Below are 21,349 nucleotides of genomic sequence, written 5' to 3'. Positions count from 1 at the left end.
TTTGGGTAGACCATGGCTTTTGGCAATAGGTGCTAAGCAAGATTGGGAGAGCAAAGTGTTCACCTTGCCTAACAAGGAGAGGGAAAGTCAAATTGTGCTTGATTTGAAGACCAAGGAGAGAAGTTCTCGTCCTATGGCTGTTAAAGATGAAGGCGATACGGCGAGATACAAATACGAAACAGAGACGGGTTATGATGAAAGCTACATTAGCACAGAGGAAGAAGAGAGCAAGGAAGACATGCTGAAGATAGATGCAGACTTATTCGGAGTCACCATAGACGACTCCCCACCTAAAGAAGAAGGTATGCAGCCTCAAGCTCATGGTTTAAGCATAGAGGAGGTTTCAAGCATGTTAAGTGGAGATTTGACCAAGGGTGAAAAGGAGGTTTATGTTCAGCTGTGTGAATCCTATGGAGACTCGTTTGTGACGGAGTACAAGCATTTGCGTGGTGCAAAGAGGGTATAGCACAAGATTTTTCTCAAGGAGGGACATAGGCCTAAAGCACAGAAGTTGAAAAGACTAGGGGAAATTGAAAAGGAGGCCCTCTGGTAGAAGATCAATAAGTTGTTGGAGGTAGTCATCATATATCCTGTGAAAATTTTAGAGTGGGTCTCACCAGTAGTTATAACCCCTAAAAAGAATGGGAAATGGAGACTGAATGCAGCAACCAAGAGGAGTCACTATCCATTGCCATTTCAAGACAAAACCATAAACTAGGTGGTTGGGCATGAGAGATACTCGATTATGGATGGTTTCTCGGGCTATTTTAAGATGGGCATTCCACTCGAAGACCAGTTGAATACCACATTCATATCTCGATGGGGCTATTTTTCTTACCGCAGTATGCCCTTCACATTGCTGAATGCATATGCCACCTTCCAAGACTGGATGACTAGGGTATTCGGTCCATACCTATGCCATTTTATCAAGGGCTTCATGGACGATAGAGGCTATTACAGTTCAAAATTGTAGCACTTATCGAAGCTGCAATTATGTTTTCAAAGGCTTGATGAAGAATGAGGTCAATTAAACCCCAAGAAGTGCAAGCTAGCACAGCCTTGAACGCAGTTGTTTAGTCATGTGGTGTCAGAAAACAGTATAGAGGCTGATCCCGAAAAGGTGAAGGCATTAGTGTTGATGGAGCCACCATTAGATGCTGAAGGTTTGACTTCGTTTGTTCATAAGATGAAGTATCTATCACGTTTCTTTTGGATGTTGTCACAATATGTGCATCCTCTTCAAAAGAGGGCTTAGCAGGTGCATGGTTATGAGTGGGATGGGGAAGCTCAGGAGGCTTTTGATAGGGTCAAGGATATTTTGTGTCAGTTGCCAGCTGTGTGTCCTCCCAATTGAGAGGACGACTTTTATGTGTCTATGATAGTGGGCACAGTTGCTATTGGAGTGGTTCTACTGCAAAAGGTACAGATAAGCTACAATCGAATATATTTTGAAAGCAGGGTGATTAGCCGAGGAGAGGCTACCTACACCGAGGCAGAGTAATGGGTGATGACTCTGGTCTTCGCTTGCAGGAAGCTCAAAGTGCATTTAAATTGTGCATAAGTTTTTTGTGTTGAAAACTAATAATCTATTGCCAAAGGTAGTGTTACATTTTAAGCTAGGAAGGAGGATTATGAAGTGGGTGTTGGAGCTGCAAGAGTTTGAGTTCGAGTTCAAGGTAGATCACATGAGTCGGTCTCACATGGCAGGCATTCTTGTCAGCAAGGCTGTCAATTTGCCGGCCTATCCAAGGGTGGTGCGAGATGAAGCTAAGGAGGAGCCGCATTTGGAGGATGCTTTTACAATGTCGTTCAACAGAGCATATCGAAGGGTAGTACAGAAAGCAGGAGGAGGTGTAGTGATACACGACCCACACGATAAAGCTATATTCTCAAAGGGGTATGATCTGGAAGATGTCCATACCAATAATGAGGCGGAGTATCTCACTCTGCATTTGGGTTTAAAGCACTGTATAGAGTTCAGCATTTCAAGGTTGGTGGTGAAGGGAGATGCGTTGTTAGTCATCAAGCAATTGTTAGGCCAATGGCAGGTAAAGCGTGATTCATTGAAGCATTGGTTCATTTCCATTAAGAAGATGCTAAAGTCTTTGTCTTTTGAAGAGGTCAAATTCAAGCATGTGAGAAGAGAGCATAACCAAGAGGTGGATCAGCCAGTAAGTAGCAAAGTACAGGTGCATGTTGCAGGTTTATATGTGGCCCCAATCACTTATGTAGGTAGGGAGACTCTTAAAGAGATTGAGGGGTTTTTGAGTATAGGGCAATGTTCAGAGGGGTTGTCCAAGTTGCAAAAGAGAAGAGTGGGGCAAAAGGCCCGCAAATTCACACTGGTAGGTGAGGATTTCATGAACTATGGACGTGACAGAGTGCTTAGAAGGGTACTGTACAAAGAAGAGATAGGGATGGTGCTGGAGCAATGCCACAAAGAAAGCGGACATCAGGGCAAAGACCAGGTTTTGTTTTGAGTGCGTTACACCCGTCTTTTGGTGGCCTTCCATGGTGAAGGATGTACATTATTGGTAAAAGACGTGCCACGAGTGTCAGACTATAGGTGAAAGACGACTCGTAGCAGAGTCACAAGGTGCCATCATCGCACAAAGTGCTTTCAAGAAGTGGGATTTAGATGTCATAGGTCCTCTCCCAAAGTCTACAAATGGTAAGAAGTATGTGGTAGTAGCCATTGACTACCTTACAAGGTGGGTTGAGGCCAAGGCTGTGAAGGAGGTAAATGCTAATGTGGTGGCTCGGTTTGTGTTCGATAACATCTATTTCCGTTTTGGTGTTCCATGGGTGCTAGTTTTTTATAAGGGTCAAGGGTTTAGAAGCAAGCTCATGAGTGCATTAGTGGAAAAGCTAAAGATTCAGATCAGATTTCCTCGCCCTATCACCGCCAATGCAATGGTCTAGTCGAGAGTGCGTGTACAAGCAAGAAGCTGAGTGGTAAGCAAGCTGTATTGCCGATGCATGCGCAGATAGGTGCTTTGAAGGGTATGTGGCATGTCAATGCCACTCAACAAGGGGTTCTACAGGATTGGATAACCAGTTTAGAGGCTTTGCAAATGGACAGAGAGACAGTGGCAGACTACTATGTGAAGTAGAGAAAGAAGCGCGTTGCCAAATTCAATCATAACCTACAAGACAAGAAGATAGAGGAAGGAGACCTAGTCATGAAGTACGAAAGCTACTTGGATTTCACATTCTGGAAGAAGTTTAAGAAGAAGTGGACAGGTCCGTATAAAGTGCAAAAGGCCTTTCCGAATGGGACAGATCAGCTGGTAAGAGCAAATGGAAAGCTTCTCAAGAACAGGGTGAATGGTCTGCAGCTCAAGCTGTATTTTGAGAGGGATTTAGTGCCTGAGGTGCCAAGGACCTGGGTAGCCAAAGGATAGAGGAAGTGTATGCTCCATGCGGTTTTTAGGCTAAAACATCTTCAAGTTGGCTCAATTGGAGTGATAGGTGAAGGTGCCCAAAATACCAAGTCAGTGCTCTCAAATGTAGTGCTCGATGTGCTCTAGAAGCTGGTCCAGACAGCTCGTCAAACGGAGCCCCGATGTGCAACATACTTAAGTTTAAAGGTAGAGTGTGTAGCAAATCCCCGACGGACAGGGCAACTGGGGAAAAGTGGCCCAGGTAGGTGTCAGTGGATGGATGTGTAGAGCTCGAGTTATGGAGCATGCATGTCTTCTCGGATTGCGAATTGGAGCTCTAGGAGTCTTACTGTGTGGCGATCGAGATTTCTCGAGCGAAGGAGAATCCGAGCAAATGAATAAAGAAACCAAATGGGCTTTGTTAATAAAGATGAATGAAGATCCTACTTAAATCCCTAAGTGATAGCAATAACAATGTTCAAAATGAGAATCTTTTCTTGAATCCCTAAGTCATCATAGCAATAGCATTGTTCAAAATTAGACTCTAGATTCTTTTGTGCAGTTGAGGCTTGATGTTGAGCAATGAGAAACCCAAGCTAGTAGCAAAGCTATTACAAACCATGCAATGATCCACAACTACATTCAACACCAAAATTAGACTCTAGATTCTTTTGTGCAGTTGAGGCTTGATGTCGAGCAATGAGAAACGCAAGCTAGTAGCAAAGCTATTACAAACCATGCAATGATCCACAACTACATTCAACACCGTAATTTTAATTTTAAATTTAAATTTTAAGGAGCAACCTAATGCAAGTCAACAATGCTCATACATCCACAAAGTTTTGAAACTAAACTATACCAAGAGACAATTGCCATACCTTATACCCAAAAAGGAGATATTTCTTTAGAGTTGTAAGATAACAGGTGGAATTTTAGTAGAATATAGAGAACATCATGTCGTGCCTCTACACTAGTCTAATAACACGATAAGAAATGCTATGGTTCTATCTCGTGACTATGAAGAGTCACACTCGTCATCAATAAAGACATTGCACCTCTGAAACTTCTTGTGGGTGTCAAAATTGTATTGTATATCAGCAACCATGGTTTTTGCAATCCCCTTGGCATAAACTGGCAACACACTTCCATACAAAAAGAAAAAGAGAAGTCTCACAATCCACATGTAAGCAATACAAAACCTACATCATAGAAAACAAGAAATCTCAAATTGCTGTTTGAATCATTATCCATAATTTCCAAATACCAAACAATGATACCAAAAGGTGACAAACTAGCATAAAAGTACGATGGAAACATAAAATAGGGGGGGAAGTGAAGTGTAAGGTGGACTCACTAGTCATCAAAGGGGTTGACATGCGAATGCATGTCACCCACATCATCAACATCAAGAGAGGTGGAGGCCCCTCTCTACTTCGCTTTCTAGGGTGAAGTAATGGTTGCACATAGTCATCAAAGGGGTTGACACACGAAGGCATGTCACCCACATTATCAACATCAAGAGAGGTGGAGGCCCCCTCTCTACTTCGCTTTCTAGGGTGAAGTAATGGTTGCACATAGTCTAAAATCAAAGTGTCCTCACTATCGACAGCTGCACACACCCGCCCTCTGCCTAAGCATGCAGTCAATACGCGTGTTGTACCACATCCCAACTCCAAATAAAGACCTCCAGGCCTACAAAGAAGCTCCACAAAACATGCAATTAAAGAGTGAGTTCGTTGCAAGCCACCACGCCATGGCTCCCCTAATGGTGATCTGGCTAGAGAAGACTTTGGAAGATGGTGCATCATGTAAGAATCCAAAGGCTGTATGCTAAATCGATTGAATAGTGGAGTGCTCTCAACCACAAAGCAAGGTGGTTGCATGCCAACCCTATGCACCATAAGTAAGAGAGAACAATAACACTACACCACCACATATACAATTAGAGGAAAATCACAATAATAATAACACACCAAAATGAGAAACAAACAAGTAAATATGTAGAAGAGCCTTATCTCAATCCGACCACCAAAGCTATTACCATAACCATAAGCTCCATGATGGAGGACTAAAATGTGACAATGAATAGCCATCTCTGATGCACGACAGAATCTCTCAACCCAACCAATGGTATCTTCTGCAAGAGGTTTTAAAAGTCACAATAGAAAACAGACAACAAAAATAGACAAGTAAAGTATAAAATTATGATTGAAGCATAAACCTTCCATAGAGACCATGATCAACAACCACCTAGATTCTGACAATGTAGAATATGCAAGTTCCATGCCTACACAAACATGATCCTTGCTACAAATATCCCAAAGGGGCACAACAGGGGAGGCTAAGTGGGAACCACCAAAGGGAAGATCCAAAAAAATAAAATCAATAGCCCATGGGACTGTTCTCCCACCACGCATGCACAAGGTCCCATTAAATCGTGCACATCCCATGTGCTCATGAACACGAATCCATGCCGGATGTTGAACACCGGCCTAAAAATCAACAGCAATGGCTATGTAGTCCCCAAAAATGGCCATGCATCATGAGGTAGACAATGAGGAGAGAGAAGACAAGGGAATATCAACGATGTAGACAAAAGAAATGGTTTTCCTTGCAAAAATCTCCCCAACAGATACTATGATACAAGAGGCTAAACAAAGTGACTTAAGTCCAATAAATGAACAAAACAACGACCGCATTGCAAGTGAAAGCTCACCATGCTCTCGCTCCATTTTTTCATCCACCCTAGTCTCAACAATCACCTCCTTTCCCTTGTGAGAAGTCTTTGTAGCTTAGAAAAAGCAGAAACACACAATATTACCAGTATGTAAAACAAATAATTTAAGGAAAAAGAGAGTCTAAAGCTCTTTCACAAACTATGTTTGAGACTGTTTTGAGTAACCATTTACCCGATATCACCTCATCCACTCTAGGAGGGAGAGGCACATCGATGGATGTGCCACCAACTCTCATAGTATTGTGAATCTATCTCTCTCTCGCCAATACATGCCCAGAAGCCATGTCTATCCACCATGGGCATGTCTCCATCTCCCAAGTAGTGAGCTTATGCATGGAAGGGGAGTACATGCATTCTTCCCCAGTAGCTAGTTTTGCGCATTGCATAGCTGAGAATGGAATCCCTGGAAGAAAGCCTTTTCTAACCAAGGATAATAGAAATCTAGAACAAAAAAACAAAATAACATCACTACAAACTTTGTAATTATGAACAGCTTGAAATAAAAGTATGATTAGATTGACCTATAGGCTAGCCATTGTCATGACGCCCCACGTTTATTGAGAGAAAAACACACACAAAAAAAAGGTTTTAAGGTTTTCTTACAAAAGAGCTGTAACTTTTTGTAGTATCAATGATTGCAGATAAATAATGCTTGGGATTCTCTGGGTGAGAAAATTGCGTCTTTTGAAGTTTAATGTTTACGGGATATGGCAACGTGATATGGTTGGCATGGCATTTGGTGAATATTAAAGAAAACAAAGGTGATTGAGGAGCTTCATATTCACAATGTTGGTTCTTGGAGCACGAAGATTGTGGTATATACTTAGCAGTTTGGGAGGAAAGGTCTTTCTCAAATAAAGCTTTCTATGCTTGCACTTTGATGATTGTGTTTAGTATTGCTTTGGCTAATATGAGAGAGGAGGCTTTGATCATCTGGTGTTTTTGTATGTTTGTGGGAGGAAAGTGAGGTAACTTGCAATGCTTTGGTTATGGAAGTGATCAACGCCGTCTTGGATAGGATGCAGTCAAAACATCAAGTTTAACAGCTTTCAAATTCAAATTCAACTCTTGTATACCTTTTACCAGCTCATCAAGGACTGGCTCTTCTAGCTTGGGCTTGGTCTTATCCACTAGATCCTCTTCAAGCTCTTCCATAGGATCAACCACTATAAACTTTTCCACCCTCTTTTGCTGCTTTACAATCATATTAATAGCTTCTATAACCAATTTCCAATCAGAAGTTAAGTCCCACTCACCAGATGGGTCCTCAAGCAGGTGTACTAAGCTCTTCTGAAGGCGCGAATCTGTTGGTTGAATAAATAGCTTGACCTTTTTTGGCTGCATTGTTTTCTGCTCAGCAGTATATAACTGTTCAAAATTCTTTTCAAAAGCTCATAGCAATTCTCTCGCAAATAATCCTTTATCCTTCTGTTGTATCCATTTCATAAAGCTTTGCTTGGTAACCCATTGAGAATCTTTGAGAAAATACCCTTCTTGTAAAGCCTTCTTAAACTCATGTCAGTTTGCACCATGTGTTACCCAAATTTCTTCAATTCGAGCCCTAAGCTGAGGAGCCACAATTTAGTGAAAACCTTCCACTGAGTCATGATCATAAACTCCGTAATCCTCCATAGATTGTTCATAAATAGTACAAAATTTTTAAATATCACGACCTTCAAATCTTTGTAGCTTTTCAGTTTACTGTATACCTCGCTTGAGGAATACGTTCACTTTGTTGGTACTGCTGTTGAGAAGCCTGCTGCTGCTGCTGATGCGTATAGGCCGCAAACTACTGCATCATCTGTTGCATTGCTACTTCCTGTGGTGTTGACATCTTCTGCTACCAAGTCCCACCCCGGCTTGCTTTTGCGTCGGGTTCACCAGAGATGTCGGGCACACTTAGTGAGCCGGGATCAACACTGTGTTGCTTGCTGTGGGAATTTGGTGTGAGAAACATACAACAAAAGATGATTTGACACAAACAACACCTTAGAATCTTAAGTTATTAGACTAAACGAGCTTAAAATCTGGATACAAAGGAAACTTCACTGTAATAGGCATGCCAAGATTCTGAGCAGACGTGCAAAGAAAAAGCTTTATGGCCTCAATACACTTCCCTTGCTCTTCTACGAACTCAAAATTGTCTTTCTTATCAATAGTGCACTTTCTCTGTAAACCTCCTCACTCTAACTTCATGAAGCTGCTCCTCAAGTTTCTATCACAGTTACCGTTGCAGTTTGTCAATTTCTTGTTGATACTCGACTTTCTTGATATGCACTCCCCCTTGTTCATTTTTTCAAAAAAACTCAACTTTGATTTTAAATACAAAAAAAAATTGCTTCTGACTGTCAACAATTCGTTCTTGACAATCCCATGCCCTTAAAACCCGCCAGCTCCTACCTGCTCCTTTTCTTGCTTGTAGTGCTCCTTGATTGATGAGATGAACCCCATATTGCAGCTCTCCCCTCACTCTGATCTTCACCTTCAAGGCTACAGTTGATGGCAGCTCTCCTCCCGTCAAGCCCACCTCTACTCTTCCTTACCCGATGTCTCTTCGTTGCTGGCTTGACCCCCAACTTGTTGTTCACACCCCCTCTGGAGCTCCTTCTTGTCCCGGCTCCTTCAGCACTCTTCTATAGTCCCAAGGGAATCTCCCTTCCCGTCCTGCAGGCCGCGGCCTCAATGCTACCACCTCGTGCTCTCTCCTGGCCTTTCTGTGAAAAAGACCACGTGTTCTCTTCCCCTGCTCTGCTCTTCGATGGTGCTCTTCTTTCTCGTGCTCATCGCGTGCTCCTGCAGCCCTCCGACAATTGACGTCCCCTTTATTTAGGTGCTTCCTTCAATATTAATAAAGCAAGGCTTTATTAAAAGGTTCAATATAGGCGGGCACTCACATTGCCTTAGTGGAGGTCATGCTTGCAATAGCAATGTGCATAATGCATCAAACTTGACAACTTCAGGATCTCCTTGGGTCATGAGTCTCCAAGTACTAGCAAAAGTCTGGTAGTAATCTGGTAAGGCATCAAGAACAGTCTGCACAAGGAAACTGTCTAAAATGACTTCACCTACAGAAATAATTTGCTCATTGATATCCTTGACATTAGCAAGGAAAGTGTCCATATCATCTTCTTCATGCATAATCTTCGACTCCAGCTCTTTACGCAGCAAAGCAATTTTAGCCTCATTGCGGCTTGCATAAAGACCTGCTAGAATATCCCAAGCTTGTTTTGCAGATTTTGCTCAACGAATGTGAGGAGCAATGGTGCGCTTCACAAATGACACAATCAATGCATGAGCCTGCGCATCCTTTACATCCCAATGAGATTTTTTTGTCGTAGGCAAAACAACTCTAATAGCAGCAATCCTTGCAGCAAGACCTGCAACATCCTCAACATCACCTACATCCTCAGAAGGGTGAAAGCTTGGTTTGGTGGTACAAAAAAAGGACCTATTTTGCTTACCTGGTTGGTACTTCTACATATGTCCACACTTTGGAGGGAACCTTTTTTTTCATCTATGTTAAAGAATGGTAGGAGGGAAATTTGTATGATTTAAACTTTTCGTGAAAGAAAACGTGGGTGGGGCAATAAGTAATATGAGTGGTGTTTTGAAACCGTGCCAAAAGTCCCATCACGGACTGCATTTGTGAGTGGCGCAGTTGCTCAACACATTTTCCAGCTTCCGCCTTGCTCTCTTACTACATCGCCTTCTGCAAACCACTAAAGTTTCATGTAACAAGCTCCCCGGCTACTCACAATCAGGAAGATAAGGACGCCAGCGAAGAAATCAGCAGCCAAAGCGTCACCAGACAATGGGAAAAAGAAGAAGAGGACAATGGATGCAAAATCCCCTCGGAACATCGACACCCCAAATACGAGGCCTAGCAAGGGGGCCTCCTTTGTGGAGAGGGAGAAACCTGTTGTGTCCATGGAGACTTCATTTAAGCCTGGGCCTCTTTTTGCCGATGATGAGACTCCACGGTCATCTACAACATCTAAAGGTAGGTGCTATGAGAGCTGTGCGTTTTCTAGTGATTTACCATTTTATTTTCCATGCATGCAAGCTTCTGCATGTCTTTTATCTGATGAGGTCTGCATTTTCTTTTTTTGCATACAGCAAGTACATGTGCATGTTTGGGATCTTCTTAGGAATTTAGGGTTTAGGAAAGTTACAAAGTTACATGTATAAGCTGCTCTTTAGATTGCTAACTTGCATGCATGCAAGTGCAAAAATCAGTATATGTTGTGCATGAGATTGCTAACTTGCATGCATGCAAGTGCAAAAATCGGTATATGTCAGCATAACCAAATTTGGTACTAACCAGTACCAAATTTGATACTAACCACTACCAAATTTGGCTTTGTACACAACTGAATTTTGCAATTGTCACCTGAATGAGATACATTCATTTCATTCCATGTGTTTTGTTCTGCACAACTGAAATGAGGCATATAATGAGGGCATGTCTTTACTTGCGTGTTGTTTCCACATCGCAGGAAAAAACAAGATGGAGGAGTACCCTATCTTGACAAAGTTCTGCTATACAGCACAAGAGCTTCATGATGAGTATGGATTGAGCATGGAGGGGGTGCTGCCAAAGGATCTTACGGAAGATGACATCCCCGATGACCAGTGGCTCACTGTATTCAGGCATTCCAACCAGAAGAAGACAAAGATTTACTTAAATCACGTGCAGCCACGGCTTCAGGATGAATGCATGTTCATGTTCCATAAGGTGTACCAAGCAAGCCCCACCATCATGTAGGGAGATCACTACAAAATTTGCCCGCTGTTTTGCATATGAGAAGTGTCATGCAGCCACAAAGGACCCTGCGGGCCACAGGGTTGCATGGGCCAGGTTTGGTGAGAGTGTACTCAACATGTGTTCCTCTCGACCAGGAGGCTTGGAAAATAAGGTTGAGAATTGGCGAAAGGCAAACGGTGCGTCCCAGGGAGGCCATCCGTCAAATACAAGAAGCCCCAACTTACACCAGTCGGTACTATGCCCCCTACACAGAAAGTCCCCCCACAGCGTCATGAGGAGAAGACACCTGATTATATTGCGGACCTTGAAGCTATGGTTGGGAAAGTCCCTTGGACATGTGTCGGGGTAGCCGATAGGCTGAAAGAGCTGACAATGTCTCTGAAGCAGAAGAAGGAAACACTCTTGAGGGTAGAGGGTTCCAATAAACTTGTCAAGCAGATTATGGACTACATCAAGGAATATGAGACCCAACTGGAAACACTGAGAGAGGCCAACACTGGCGATGACGCAGAAATCAATGTGATAGAAGTTGATTTGGCTGCCAGTCGAAGGATGCTACGTCGATACGGAATCAGTGAAGATACGTCATTGCTCGACAAAGAGATTCTAGAGCAACAGGTGCTGGTAGTTTTGGGAGTTTTTGGTAGAACTGTTTATGCTTGGTTTGGTGGGATTGGTAGTGTTAGGTACCTTTGGTAGAACTGTTTATGTTTGGTTTGGTGGGATTGGTAGTGTTAGGTACCTTTGATAGAATTGTTTATGCTTGGTTTGGTGGGATTGGTAGTATTAGGTACTCATAGTAGAACTGTTTTTATTCTAGGTAGTTTATGGTTTCCTTCTGTCTTATGGTTTGGTATTTCTGGTACTATGAAGAAGTTTTGGTACTTTAAGGTACTTTAAGGTACTTTTTGAAAGTACTGCAAAAGGTGTTATGGTAGTTTTATTATAATATCTTTGGTAGTTTTGCTAGTTTTGGTACTTTTAGGTACTATTTGAAAGTGCTGCAAAAGTGTAATTGGTAGTTTGATTTTGGTAATTTTGGTAGTTTTTGAAAGTGCTGCAAAAAGTGTTTCTTTGGTAGTCTTGGTAGTTTTGGTTGTTTTGGTACTATTTGAAAGTTTGATTTTGGGAGTTTTGGTACTTTTGGTACTTTTAGGTACTATTAGAAAGTGCTGCAAAAAGTGGCTTCTGTAGTTTGATTTGGTAGTTTTGGTACTTTTGGTACTTTTAGGTACTATTTGAAAGTGCTGCAAAAAGTGGGTTTGGTAGTTTGATTTTGGTAGTTTTGGTACTTTTAGGTACTATTTGAAAGTGCTGCAAAAAGCTTGCTTGGTAGTTTGATTTTGGTAGTTTTGGGTACTTTTAGGTACTATTTGAAAGTGATGCAAAAAGTTTGTTTGGTAGTTTGATTTTGGTAGTTTTGGTACTTTTAGGTACTATTTGAGAGTGCTTCAAAAAGTGGCTTTTGGTAGTTTGATTTTGGTAGTTTTGGTACTTTTAGGTACTATTTGAAAGTGCTGCAAAAAGTGACTTTTGGTAGTTTTGATAAGGTTTGGGTAGTTTAGTTCTGCATTGAGGGTATTTATATGTTTTTGGTACTATATGATTCCCGAGTTTGGTAGTTTTTGGTAGTTTTGGTGGTTTTGGTATTTTGGGTTCTATTTCATAGTACAATACTTAGAAGTACCAGTCTCGGTATGACTTCTTGGTAGTTTTTGAAACTAATTCGGACCGCTGGTTGTCAACAGGCTGAGTATGACACTCTGGAGAAAAAATGGAAGGAAGGTCAAGAGCATACCCTATTTGTGAAGGAGATGTTGTCTGATATCAGGCTTGGGAAGAGGTTCCTACTATATCCTAGGCCCTAGGTTAATGATTCGGTAAATGTGATCCCGGTGTTTGGTATGTGTGTTGCATGCGGTGAGCCCTTGGAGTGCGCACATGTAGTCGGAACCTTCATGCTAGAGTGCCGACACCAGTACCATCTCTTGTGCTTCAGTGCTTTGTTACAAAGCAGGGATCAGTGTGTCAAGCCAGGTTGTAATATGGTAATCTCTGATTTGGCAAAGTCCTGGGCCAATGGGCTTCAAAGAGTAAATATGTGTGCATTTTTGAATACATATGCGCCCTTGCAACTCAGTGAGGTTTTCATACAAGTTAGTATGTGTTGTCTTTCATCTGCAGCAAGGTAATTCTGTAGGGAAAGACAATGTGATGGGGCAAAGATGTGAGGCAACAGGTGACAGCGAAAGTAAAAGTGAGGAGGAGGCCAGAGATGATAAAAAGACACGTGACAGCGAAAGTAAAAGTGAGGAGGAGGCAGAGATGGTAAAAAGACTAAGGACAAGGAGGAAGGTAAAGTCCCTGTTGTTGTGGAGCTGGATGCGGAGGAAAGCCAGGATGCTTCCAACACAAAGCTCGATAAAGCAACGGCCAAGAAGGGAGAGGAAGAACCCACAAAGGGGGGTGTTGGGGAGGGGGTGGAAACCACAAAGGGGAGTGAAGGGGAGGTCAAAGAGGGGTCAAAAGGCAACAGAGATCGGAGGGAGGCCGAGGATGAGCAGGAAGAAGTACTTGCGAACGATATTGTTGTGGACAGCACCGACGGGGGCGTTGACTCTACTGCTGCCGATGCTGTTTCGAAGCAGAGAGGTGATTCCCCTGATTCCGTGACCCTGCAAGAACTTTTCTGTTTGCAGAGAAAGAAGCGCAATCGAGCCCATGATCAATTATCCCGTGCATGCAAACTGTAGTCAGTGAGAATCTATTGTATTCCGCACTTTGTGCTTTTTAGTGACTGAGTCAACTTGATTTTTTGGCCCTAAGCTTTATCTGTTCTCTCTATCTAGTTCTGTGTTGGTATGTTACCTTTCATTACATTATTGTTTCAGTTGTCCTCACTATATGTGCATTACAGTACCAAATTTGGTACTTTTTGGTATTGTTGAGCTTGGGTGCACGTCTGTCCACTATTACAGTACCAATTTGGTACTTCTTGAACTTGCGATTTCGGATAGTCCTTATCACTTGTGCAATACAGTACCAAATTTGGTAGTTTTTGGACCAGTTTTCTGTTTTAGATATGATGTTTGCACTGTGTATTTGTCCCCACTCATTATGTTTGTTGGTGTTGTAGTAAGTTGGTGGCTAGATGAGACACCGACAAGCACATTGTTGCAGCCTGATGTGGCTGCTAGACGCGGGCGAATGATTGTGCTTGATCTTAATGGCGTGCTACTAACCAGCTGCAGCGAAATCCCTGAGGAACTTGAGTGCCTGCCAAAGGAGCACACGCCACGGGTAGTCTACTCCAAAAGAATGTAATTTGTCTTGTAAGGCCGGATGTGGAGCAGTTCATCCTACGGCTTAAACAGAAAGCCAGCCTAGTGTTGTGGTCCTGCTGTAGAAGGGAAAAACTGTTACACATGGTGAACGCGGGCTTCCCCAACCATAGAAGGAAAAAATATTTTGCAGGTAAAGCATGCCCGCTTTGAATGTTGCAGGACATAAGCTACGCATACCTCTAACCTCCTTTTTTGGCATTAGCAGATATTCTCTCCCAAGAGGACTGTGAAATATGGCGGCCCCGTATGTCGGAGGTGCCGGTTGTGCCCAAACACATGGGCGATAAGCCCGTTTTCCTGAAGAAGCTACGGACGCTGTGGGCAAGGCACCCGAAGTACGATGCCAGCAACACTATTCTTGTGGATGATTGTAGATACAAGTCTCTTAAAAATGACTATGAAAACTGTATGGCAATCCGATCAAACGATCCCATGGTAGTAGGAACCAATTACCTGTTTTACTTGCTGGATTTTGTTTTGCCTTGGTTGCTCGGGTGGATAAGGGATCGGTACCCAACAGCGTACACTCGCAAAAATCCAGTCTTTGACACTGAAGACGATATTTCTGGGTACATTACTGATTACTTCATACAGATGGAGGGGTACTCCTATAAATTTGATCCCCCGAGGTAGCAGATTTCCATAATCATGTAAATAGTGGAATTTTTTAACCCGATACTATACATAATGGAAAACCACTTCTCTTGTTCAGATTGTCTTGGTATCTTGATCTCTACTATTGAAACCTCTGACTAATTCTGTTGAAACCTCTTGGAGCTAACCAGGTTGCCCAACATTTTATTTTTTGAGGCAGATAGCATCTATGTTTGGCATACCTTTCATGTTATCAATGTAGTTCTAGACATTGCTCAAGGTGGTCGTATCAAATACGAATAGACAAACTGAAAAATACCAAGAAATAAAGTAAACCATAAGTGATACAGCAAGTTCAAGGAGTACCAAATTGTACCAAATTTGGTACTGTAATAGTGGACAGGAGTGCACCCAAGTTCAACACAGTACCAAAAAGTACCAAATTTGGTACTGTAATAGTGGACCGACGTGCACCCAAGTTCAACAGTACCAGAAAGTAGAGATATAGTGAGGACAACTGAAACAGTAATGTAATGAAAGGTAACATACCAACACAGAACCAGATAGAGCAATAAAGTAAACCATAAGTGATACAACAAGTTTAAGCAGTTCCAATTTGGTACTGTAATAGTGGACAGACGTGCACCCAAGTTCAACAGTACCAAAAAGTACCAAATTTGGTACTGTAATAGTGGACAGAGAAGCACCCAAGTTCAACAGTACCAAAATGTACCAAATGCACATATAGTGAGGACAACTGAAACAGTAATGTAATGAAAGGTAACATACCAACACAGAACTAGATAAAGAGAACAGATAAAGCTCAGGGCCAAAAAATCAAGTTGACTCAGTCACTAAAAAGCACATAGTGCGGAATACACTTGGTATTGTTGACTACCAGATTTGGTACTATTGACTACCAGATTCAGTTGTTCAATCAGGGCTTCTCATTGCCCTCAAGTAACATGGACGCACCTTCGTCACTCTCATCATCATGATATGGCATGCTATTGTATATCCTCTCATATACTTTAGTAGACAACTTGTATTGTAAAATTTGACCTAGGGATCCTGCAATAGGCTCCATCGGGAAAAGTATGGCCCTAACAAGATGTGAGTAGATCATTACCGGATATGTGTGATCCAATAGCCGGTACGTATCAGCTTTTCCTTCAACTTGGCCATAAAAAAAGCCTTCAACAACCTTCCCTCATCTAAAAATTTTGTTATGCCACTTATCCTTTTGTGCTTTCACCGTTTGGTACAACACTTTTGTGCATTTGATAATGTAGAAGTTTTCGTTTGCCTCAGCTTCTTTTACTGCAAAATTATCCCCTATGGATAGCATGCCACTTAACATTTCAGGGCATCCTTCATATAGTGGCAGGTTGGACACTTGGCTCATCGGAATCGATGTTGAATCTCCACCCCCATCCTCGTCATCTGATTCGTCATCCCTAATTGTATCCCCAGACTCTGGCAATGGTTTGATGCAAACATATTTCCATTCTTCAATGTGCATTCTGTTCCTGCATCTTCTCCACAACCCACGCATACACGGATCACAAAAGCATGAAAGTGATCGAAAGCATATGGCGGTGCGGTTGTCCTGTGAATAGCCATCAGCACAATGAAATGAGCGGGAGCCAATGATGCATTCACAGTCCCATTGCAGATTGCGCTGCACTTCATTCGTGCCAATAAGCCAAAAGACTCTTTGCGTATTACACCTCTGAGATTGTTCTCTTGGCTGAAAAGTTTCTTTCAAAAAGTTGACAACATCGGCTGCACACTTCATACGCCAGCCCCATCTGGTTTCAATTCCTCATGCGTCAAAGTTATCTTGATGACTGCCCCTGCCCCATCATGTTCACCTTTTCCATGGCCGGATGCAGAGAAGTTATGCATCATGTGCAAGCCTGTCATTTGATAGTACCTGGCCACAAAATAGTAAGGTCTACGGGCCCTGAATTGTGAAGCAACACCATCTAACCAAACCCAATGTTGTTGCAGAGAATGTCCTCGTTCTTTCAGCCACTTGTCATGCAGCAAGAAACAATGTTGTACAAACAATGTGTCATGCTGCTTGTCATCCGATATGTAGAAGTGTAGCGTCTTCTGTGTACCACCTGCTGCATTTCTTAAATAATTGATGTGCACAAGTATTGTGACTTGGGTAGACCACCAATGCATTGACTGAATTTCATTCTGAACTTTAAAGGAATAATTCTCCGCAAAGTCAATAACAGATACTACAACGTTGCTATGAAAATTTTGCAAACAGTCCTTGAATTGTTCGGTTTGCCAGCAGAAGACAAAGTTGTGCCTGATGAAGCCTATCAGATGGGTTGAAGGCTAAGAAAAGTCCCACTTTTCATCCGTTGCACAATCAAGTCCTTTCTCTTCTTCTCACTCCCACCTTTGTGAACCTGTCCTGTTCCAACCTCCTTGAAAACCTTTACAGACACCTCCTTGCTATCCTCTGCTATCTCATCGGGACAAAATGTCAACCTCCGTACTCCACATTGTGAGCAGTCCCCCATCAAGCATTTCTTTGCATGGTATTCACAATCTGGAGGCTTTGGGCACATGATGGATTCCCACATAACGGTGATGTGCTAACACACTGCTTGGTTTGCAAAACACGTTCCTCTCTCATCACCTCTGCAACAAAAGGAGCAAGTGCAAAGGTGACCTTTCCCATCGTGCCCGAACTTGTTCTGCCACATTTGATTAAGGGCCTCTTTGAAATAGAGCATCTGCACATGAACCACACAGCAGCAAGTATTTCTGTCCTTCAACTTCCGTACAAAGTATGTCTTCAATGCCTCGAAGCATCTAAGAGACACTACCACTGTTGGGTGAGCCTTCTTGAATCTTTGGTACAGCTCAACCTATGGCACAAAAACAAAACGATTCAGAAAAAAACCAACATCATGGTACTGGTAAAATTTCACTACTGCAGTAGTGCCAAAACTGGCTTTCGACAATTCCAAATATGGTACTATAATAGTGGACAGACGTGCACCCAAGTCAACAGTACCCAAAAGTACCAAATTTGGTACTGTAATAGTGGACAGATGTGCACCCAAGTTCAACAGTACCAAAAAGTTCCAAATATGGTACCGTAGATTTGGTACTGTCAGTAGGCTTTGGTACTCTATAGATATTATTTGGTACTCTACATATAGGCTTTGGTACTATCAGAAGTGTGGGGTACCTTGTAAATATACTTTGGTCCAATAGTGGTAGGCTTTGGTACTCTACAGATAGGATCTGGTACTCTTCAGAGAGGATTTGGTACTCTACAAATAGTCTTTGGTGGTATCCGATGAGTTTGGTACTCTACATATAGGCTTTGGTACTATCAGAAGTGTGGGGTACCCTGTAAATAGACTTTGGTCCTATAGCGGTAGGCTTTGGTACTCTACAGATAGGATCTAGTACTCTTCAGAGCGGATTTGGTACTCTACAGATAGTCTTTGGTGGTATCCGATGAGTTTGGTACTCTGTAAATAGACTTTGGTTCTCTATACATAGGCATTGGTACTGGATAAATAGGTTTTGGTACTCTATCGAGAGGATTTGAAACTCTATGGATAGGCTTTGGCACTCGATCGCTAGGATTTTGTACTCGATATACCGGATTTGGTACTCTACAGATCTGAGTTGGTACTCCATAGATAGGCTTTGGTACTCGATATACCGGATTTGGTACCCTACATATGTGCTTTGGTACTTTATAGATAGCCTTTGGTACTCGATAGACAGTATTTGGTACTCTACATATAGGCTTTTGTACTATCAGAAGTGTGGGGTACCCTGTAAATAGACTTTGGTCCTATAGTGATAGGCTTTGGTACTCTACAGATAGGATTTGGTACTCTACAGAGAATATTTGGTACTCTACAGATAGTCTTTGGTGGTATCCGATGAGTTTGGTACTCTGTAAATAGTTTTTGGTTCTCTATACATAGGCATTGGTACTGGATAAATAGGTATTGGTACTCTATCGAGAGGGTTTGAAACTCTATGGATAGGCTTTAGCACTCGATAGCTAGGATTTTGTACTCGATATACCGGATTTGGTACTCTACAGATCTGCTTTGGTACTCCATACATATGCTTTGGTACTAGATACACCGGATTTGGTACTCTACAGATGTGCTTTGGTACTCCATAGATAGCCTTTGGTACTCCATAGACATGATTTGGTGCTCTACATATAGGCTTTCGTACTATCAGAAGTGTGGGGTACCCTGTAAATAGATCCTGGTCCTATAGTGATAGGATTTGGTACTCTACAGAGAGGCTTTGGTGGTATCCGTTGAGTTTGGTACTCTGTAAATAGAATTTTGGTTCTCTATACATAGGCATTAGTACTGGATAATTAGGTTTTGGTACTCTATAGAGAGGGTTTTAAACTCTATGGATAGGCTTTGGCAGTCGATAGCTAGGATTTGGTACTTTATAGATATTCTTTGGTACTGTAAACACCCTCTGCCGTACAGCAAACTACCAAATTTGGTACTGTCTGGACCAAATAAGCCTTAAGTAGCACCAAACGAGATGAACAATTACTAGAAGTTGTTGGTACCTGAGATTCGTCGAGTAGATGTTTAGGATGTTTGACGACACTTTTCCTTCCAATTCTCATCTTGCATATGTCTTTCTTGTTGGGTGAAACTCTGCTCTCTGATGTCCAAAAGGCATATACCAAATCTCTTGTTTCATTGGTAATAACGGTTCCTCGTGGCAATTGTCTCTCACAAGCACTCAATGGCAACACTTCATCTTCATCTTTATTCTCTAGCCGTGAGCTTGCTGCAGCTATATTCCTTCGATGGATCCCCAAGATACTAGACATTCTAGATTGGTTTACTCGGATTGTGAGTTTGTACTATTGTTCAGAATCATTGCCAAAGAGCTTCTCTTTACAAAAAGTTCACTTGCTGAATGAGGGACCTTGATTTGAGTCAAAGTGTTGCGCACACCCGATACAACAGTGTCTTCGACTTTGTTGAAATTTGATGGTTGCAGCAAGGAAAATGTTTGGTGGTCCAGGAGTTGCAGGAATATTTCCTTTTGCTCATTCTTTGCAAATCCTACTGTTTGCTTGCACCAACATCGAGCCACCGCTGCACAAATGTTCTTTCTTGACCTGGCTTCCCGTAATCCAAGAGCAGACGTAGGATTTCTTTCCTTGCTTCTCTGTGTGCGTTTCTTTGCAACCCAATAATCACGAAGAAAAGCCTGATTACCGGCTGGAATACTAGTGCTAATGGAATTGATGTGCATCTGTTGAACATTGCTTGGGCCACCTTGTACCTCATCAAAAGAGAGGAACTGTGCGTCACCTTCCATCTCGTTCGATAGAGAGGAGCTGTGCATCACCTTCTACCTCGTTGAAAGAGAGGTCCTGAGCATCACCTTCTATGTCATCGAAAGAAAGGTCATGAGCATCACCAAGACAGTAATCTCCTGCGCTACTATCCATTTGCACAGAGAGAGAGAGAGAGAGAGAGAGCTCAAACACAGCAGCTCGGTGGCTATGGAGGCGGCAAGGAAGGCGAGAAGGTTCAAAACTGAGAGAGACACACAGGGAGAGGGACGTGCGAGGGAGGGAGGGAGAGAGAGAGAGAGAGAGAGAGAGTTGCTGGAGTGAAAGCTCCCAACCGTAACCCCACCCCCCAGCCCCGCCGTCACCCCCACCTCTTCTTAGGATTGCATGCTTTTAAAGTTAAACAAATGTCCACTTAAAAAAGAAGTTTATTTTCCCTCCCCAATTCCAAAAAAATGCCCATGGTTTTTACACACAAGAATCACCAAGCATATGTTGTGTCAAGGACACTAATTTTTGTACCACCAAACCATGCTTTGACCCAGAACCAGGATGTACATCAATGCCCTGCACAATATTCCAAACACCCTTTGACACAAGAACATGTTGCATCATATAAGCCCACATAGGGTAGTTGTCCCCATCCAACCTGTCCTCAGCAGCAAACATCTTGAACACATCTGTGTTGTTGTTAGCCATGGTAAATGTTGCACCTGATGTGAAAATTGTCCAAAAATAGGAGAAACAGAGCGGGAACAACACGTGCTATATAGCACAAACCGTAGAATACTATGAGGCACCTGTTATGCAGAAAACGGCATTACAAAAATTCTACACAAAATGACAAAGTAGCCCGTGAAGTACTAGTTGTAGTGAAAACGAAGGCCGAAATGAGCCCGAATCAAAAATCTGAGCAGACTGAACTTTACGAGCTACCCCAAAAATTTTGTCGACCTGCAAATGCTTGCCAAAGCTCACTGAAATCGGAGAAAGTGAGCAGGCCTATGCTGGAGCAGCTGGCGACTAAGCCCGGGAGGACGCAACCTGCTCTGGTACCAATTGTTGGAATTAGGGTTGCAGAGAAACGCACACAACTTGGAGAAGATGAAGGTAGCTCAAGGCACACAATACAGAGTGTATTACTTAGTGTGCAAAAAAGAAAGATAGATAGCGCTAGAGTGATGG

At 42.5% G+C, this 21,349-nt stretch overlaps 1 pseudogene; it reads left to right on the top strand.

The window, feature by feature from the left end:
- LOC147450707 (uncharacterized) overlaps positions 1 to 21,349 on the top strand; it is a 245,791-nt pseudogene that overhangs the window by 194,775 nt on the left and 29,667 nt on the right.

Source organism: Adiantum capillus-veneris, chromosome 9 (genome assembly GCF_014529385.1).
Source record: "Adiantum capillus-veneris isolate H3 chromosome 9, ASM1452938v2, whole genome shotgun sequence".
In the NCBI taxonomy this organism is placed as follows: Eukaryota; Viridiplantae; Streptophyta; class Polypodiopsida; order Polypodiales; family Pteridaceae; genus Adiantum; species Adiantum capillus-veneris.
This window is presented reverse-complemented; position numbering and strand designations above follow the sequence as displayed.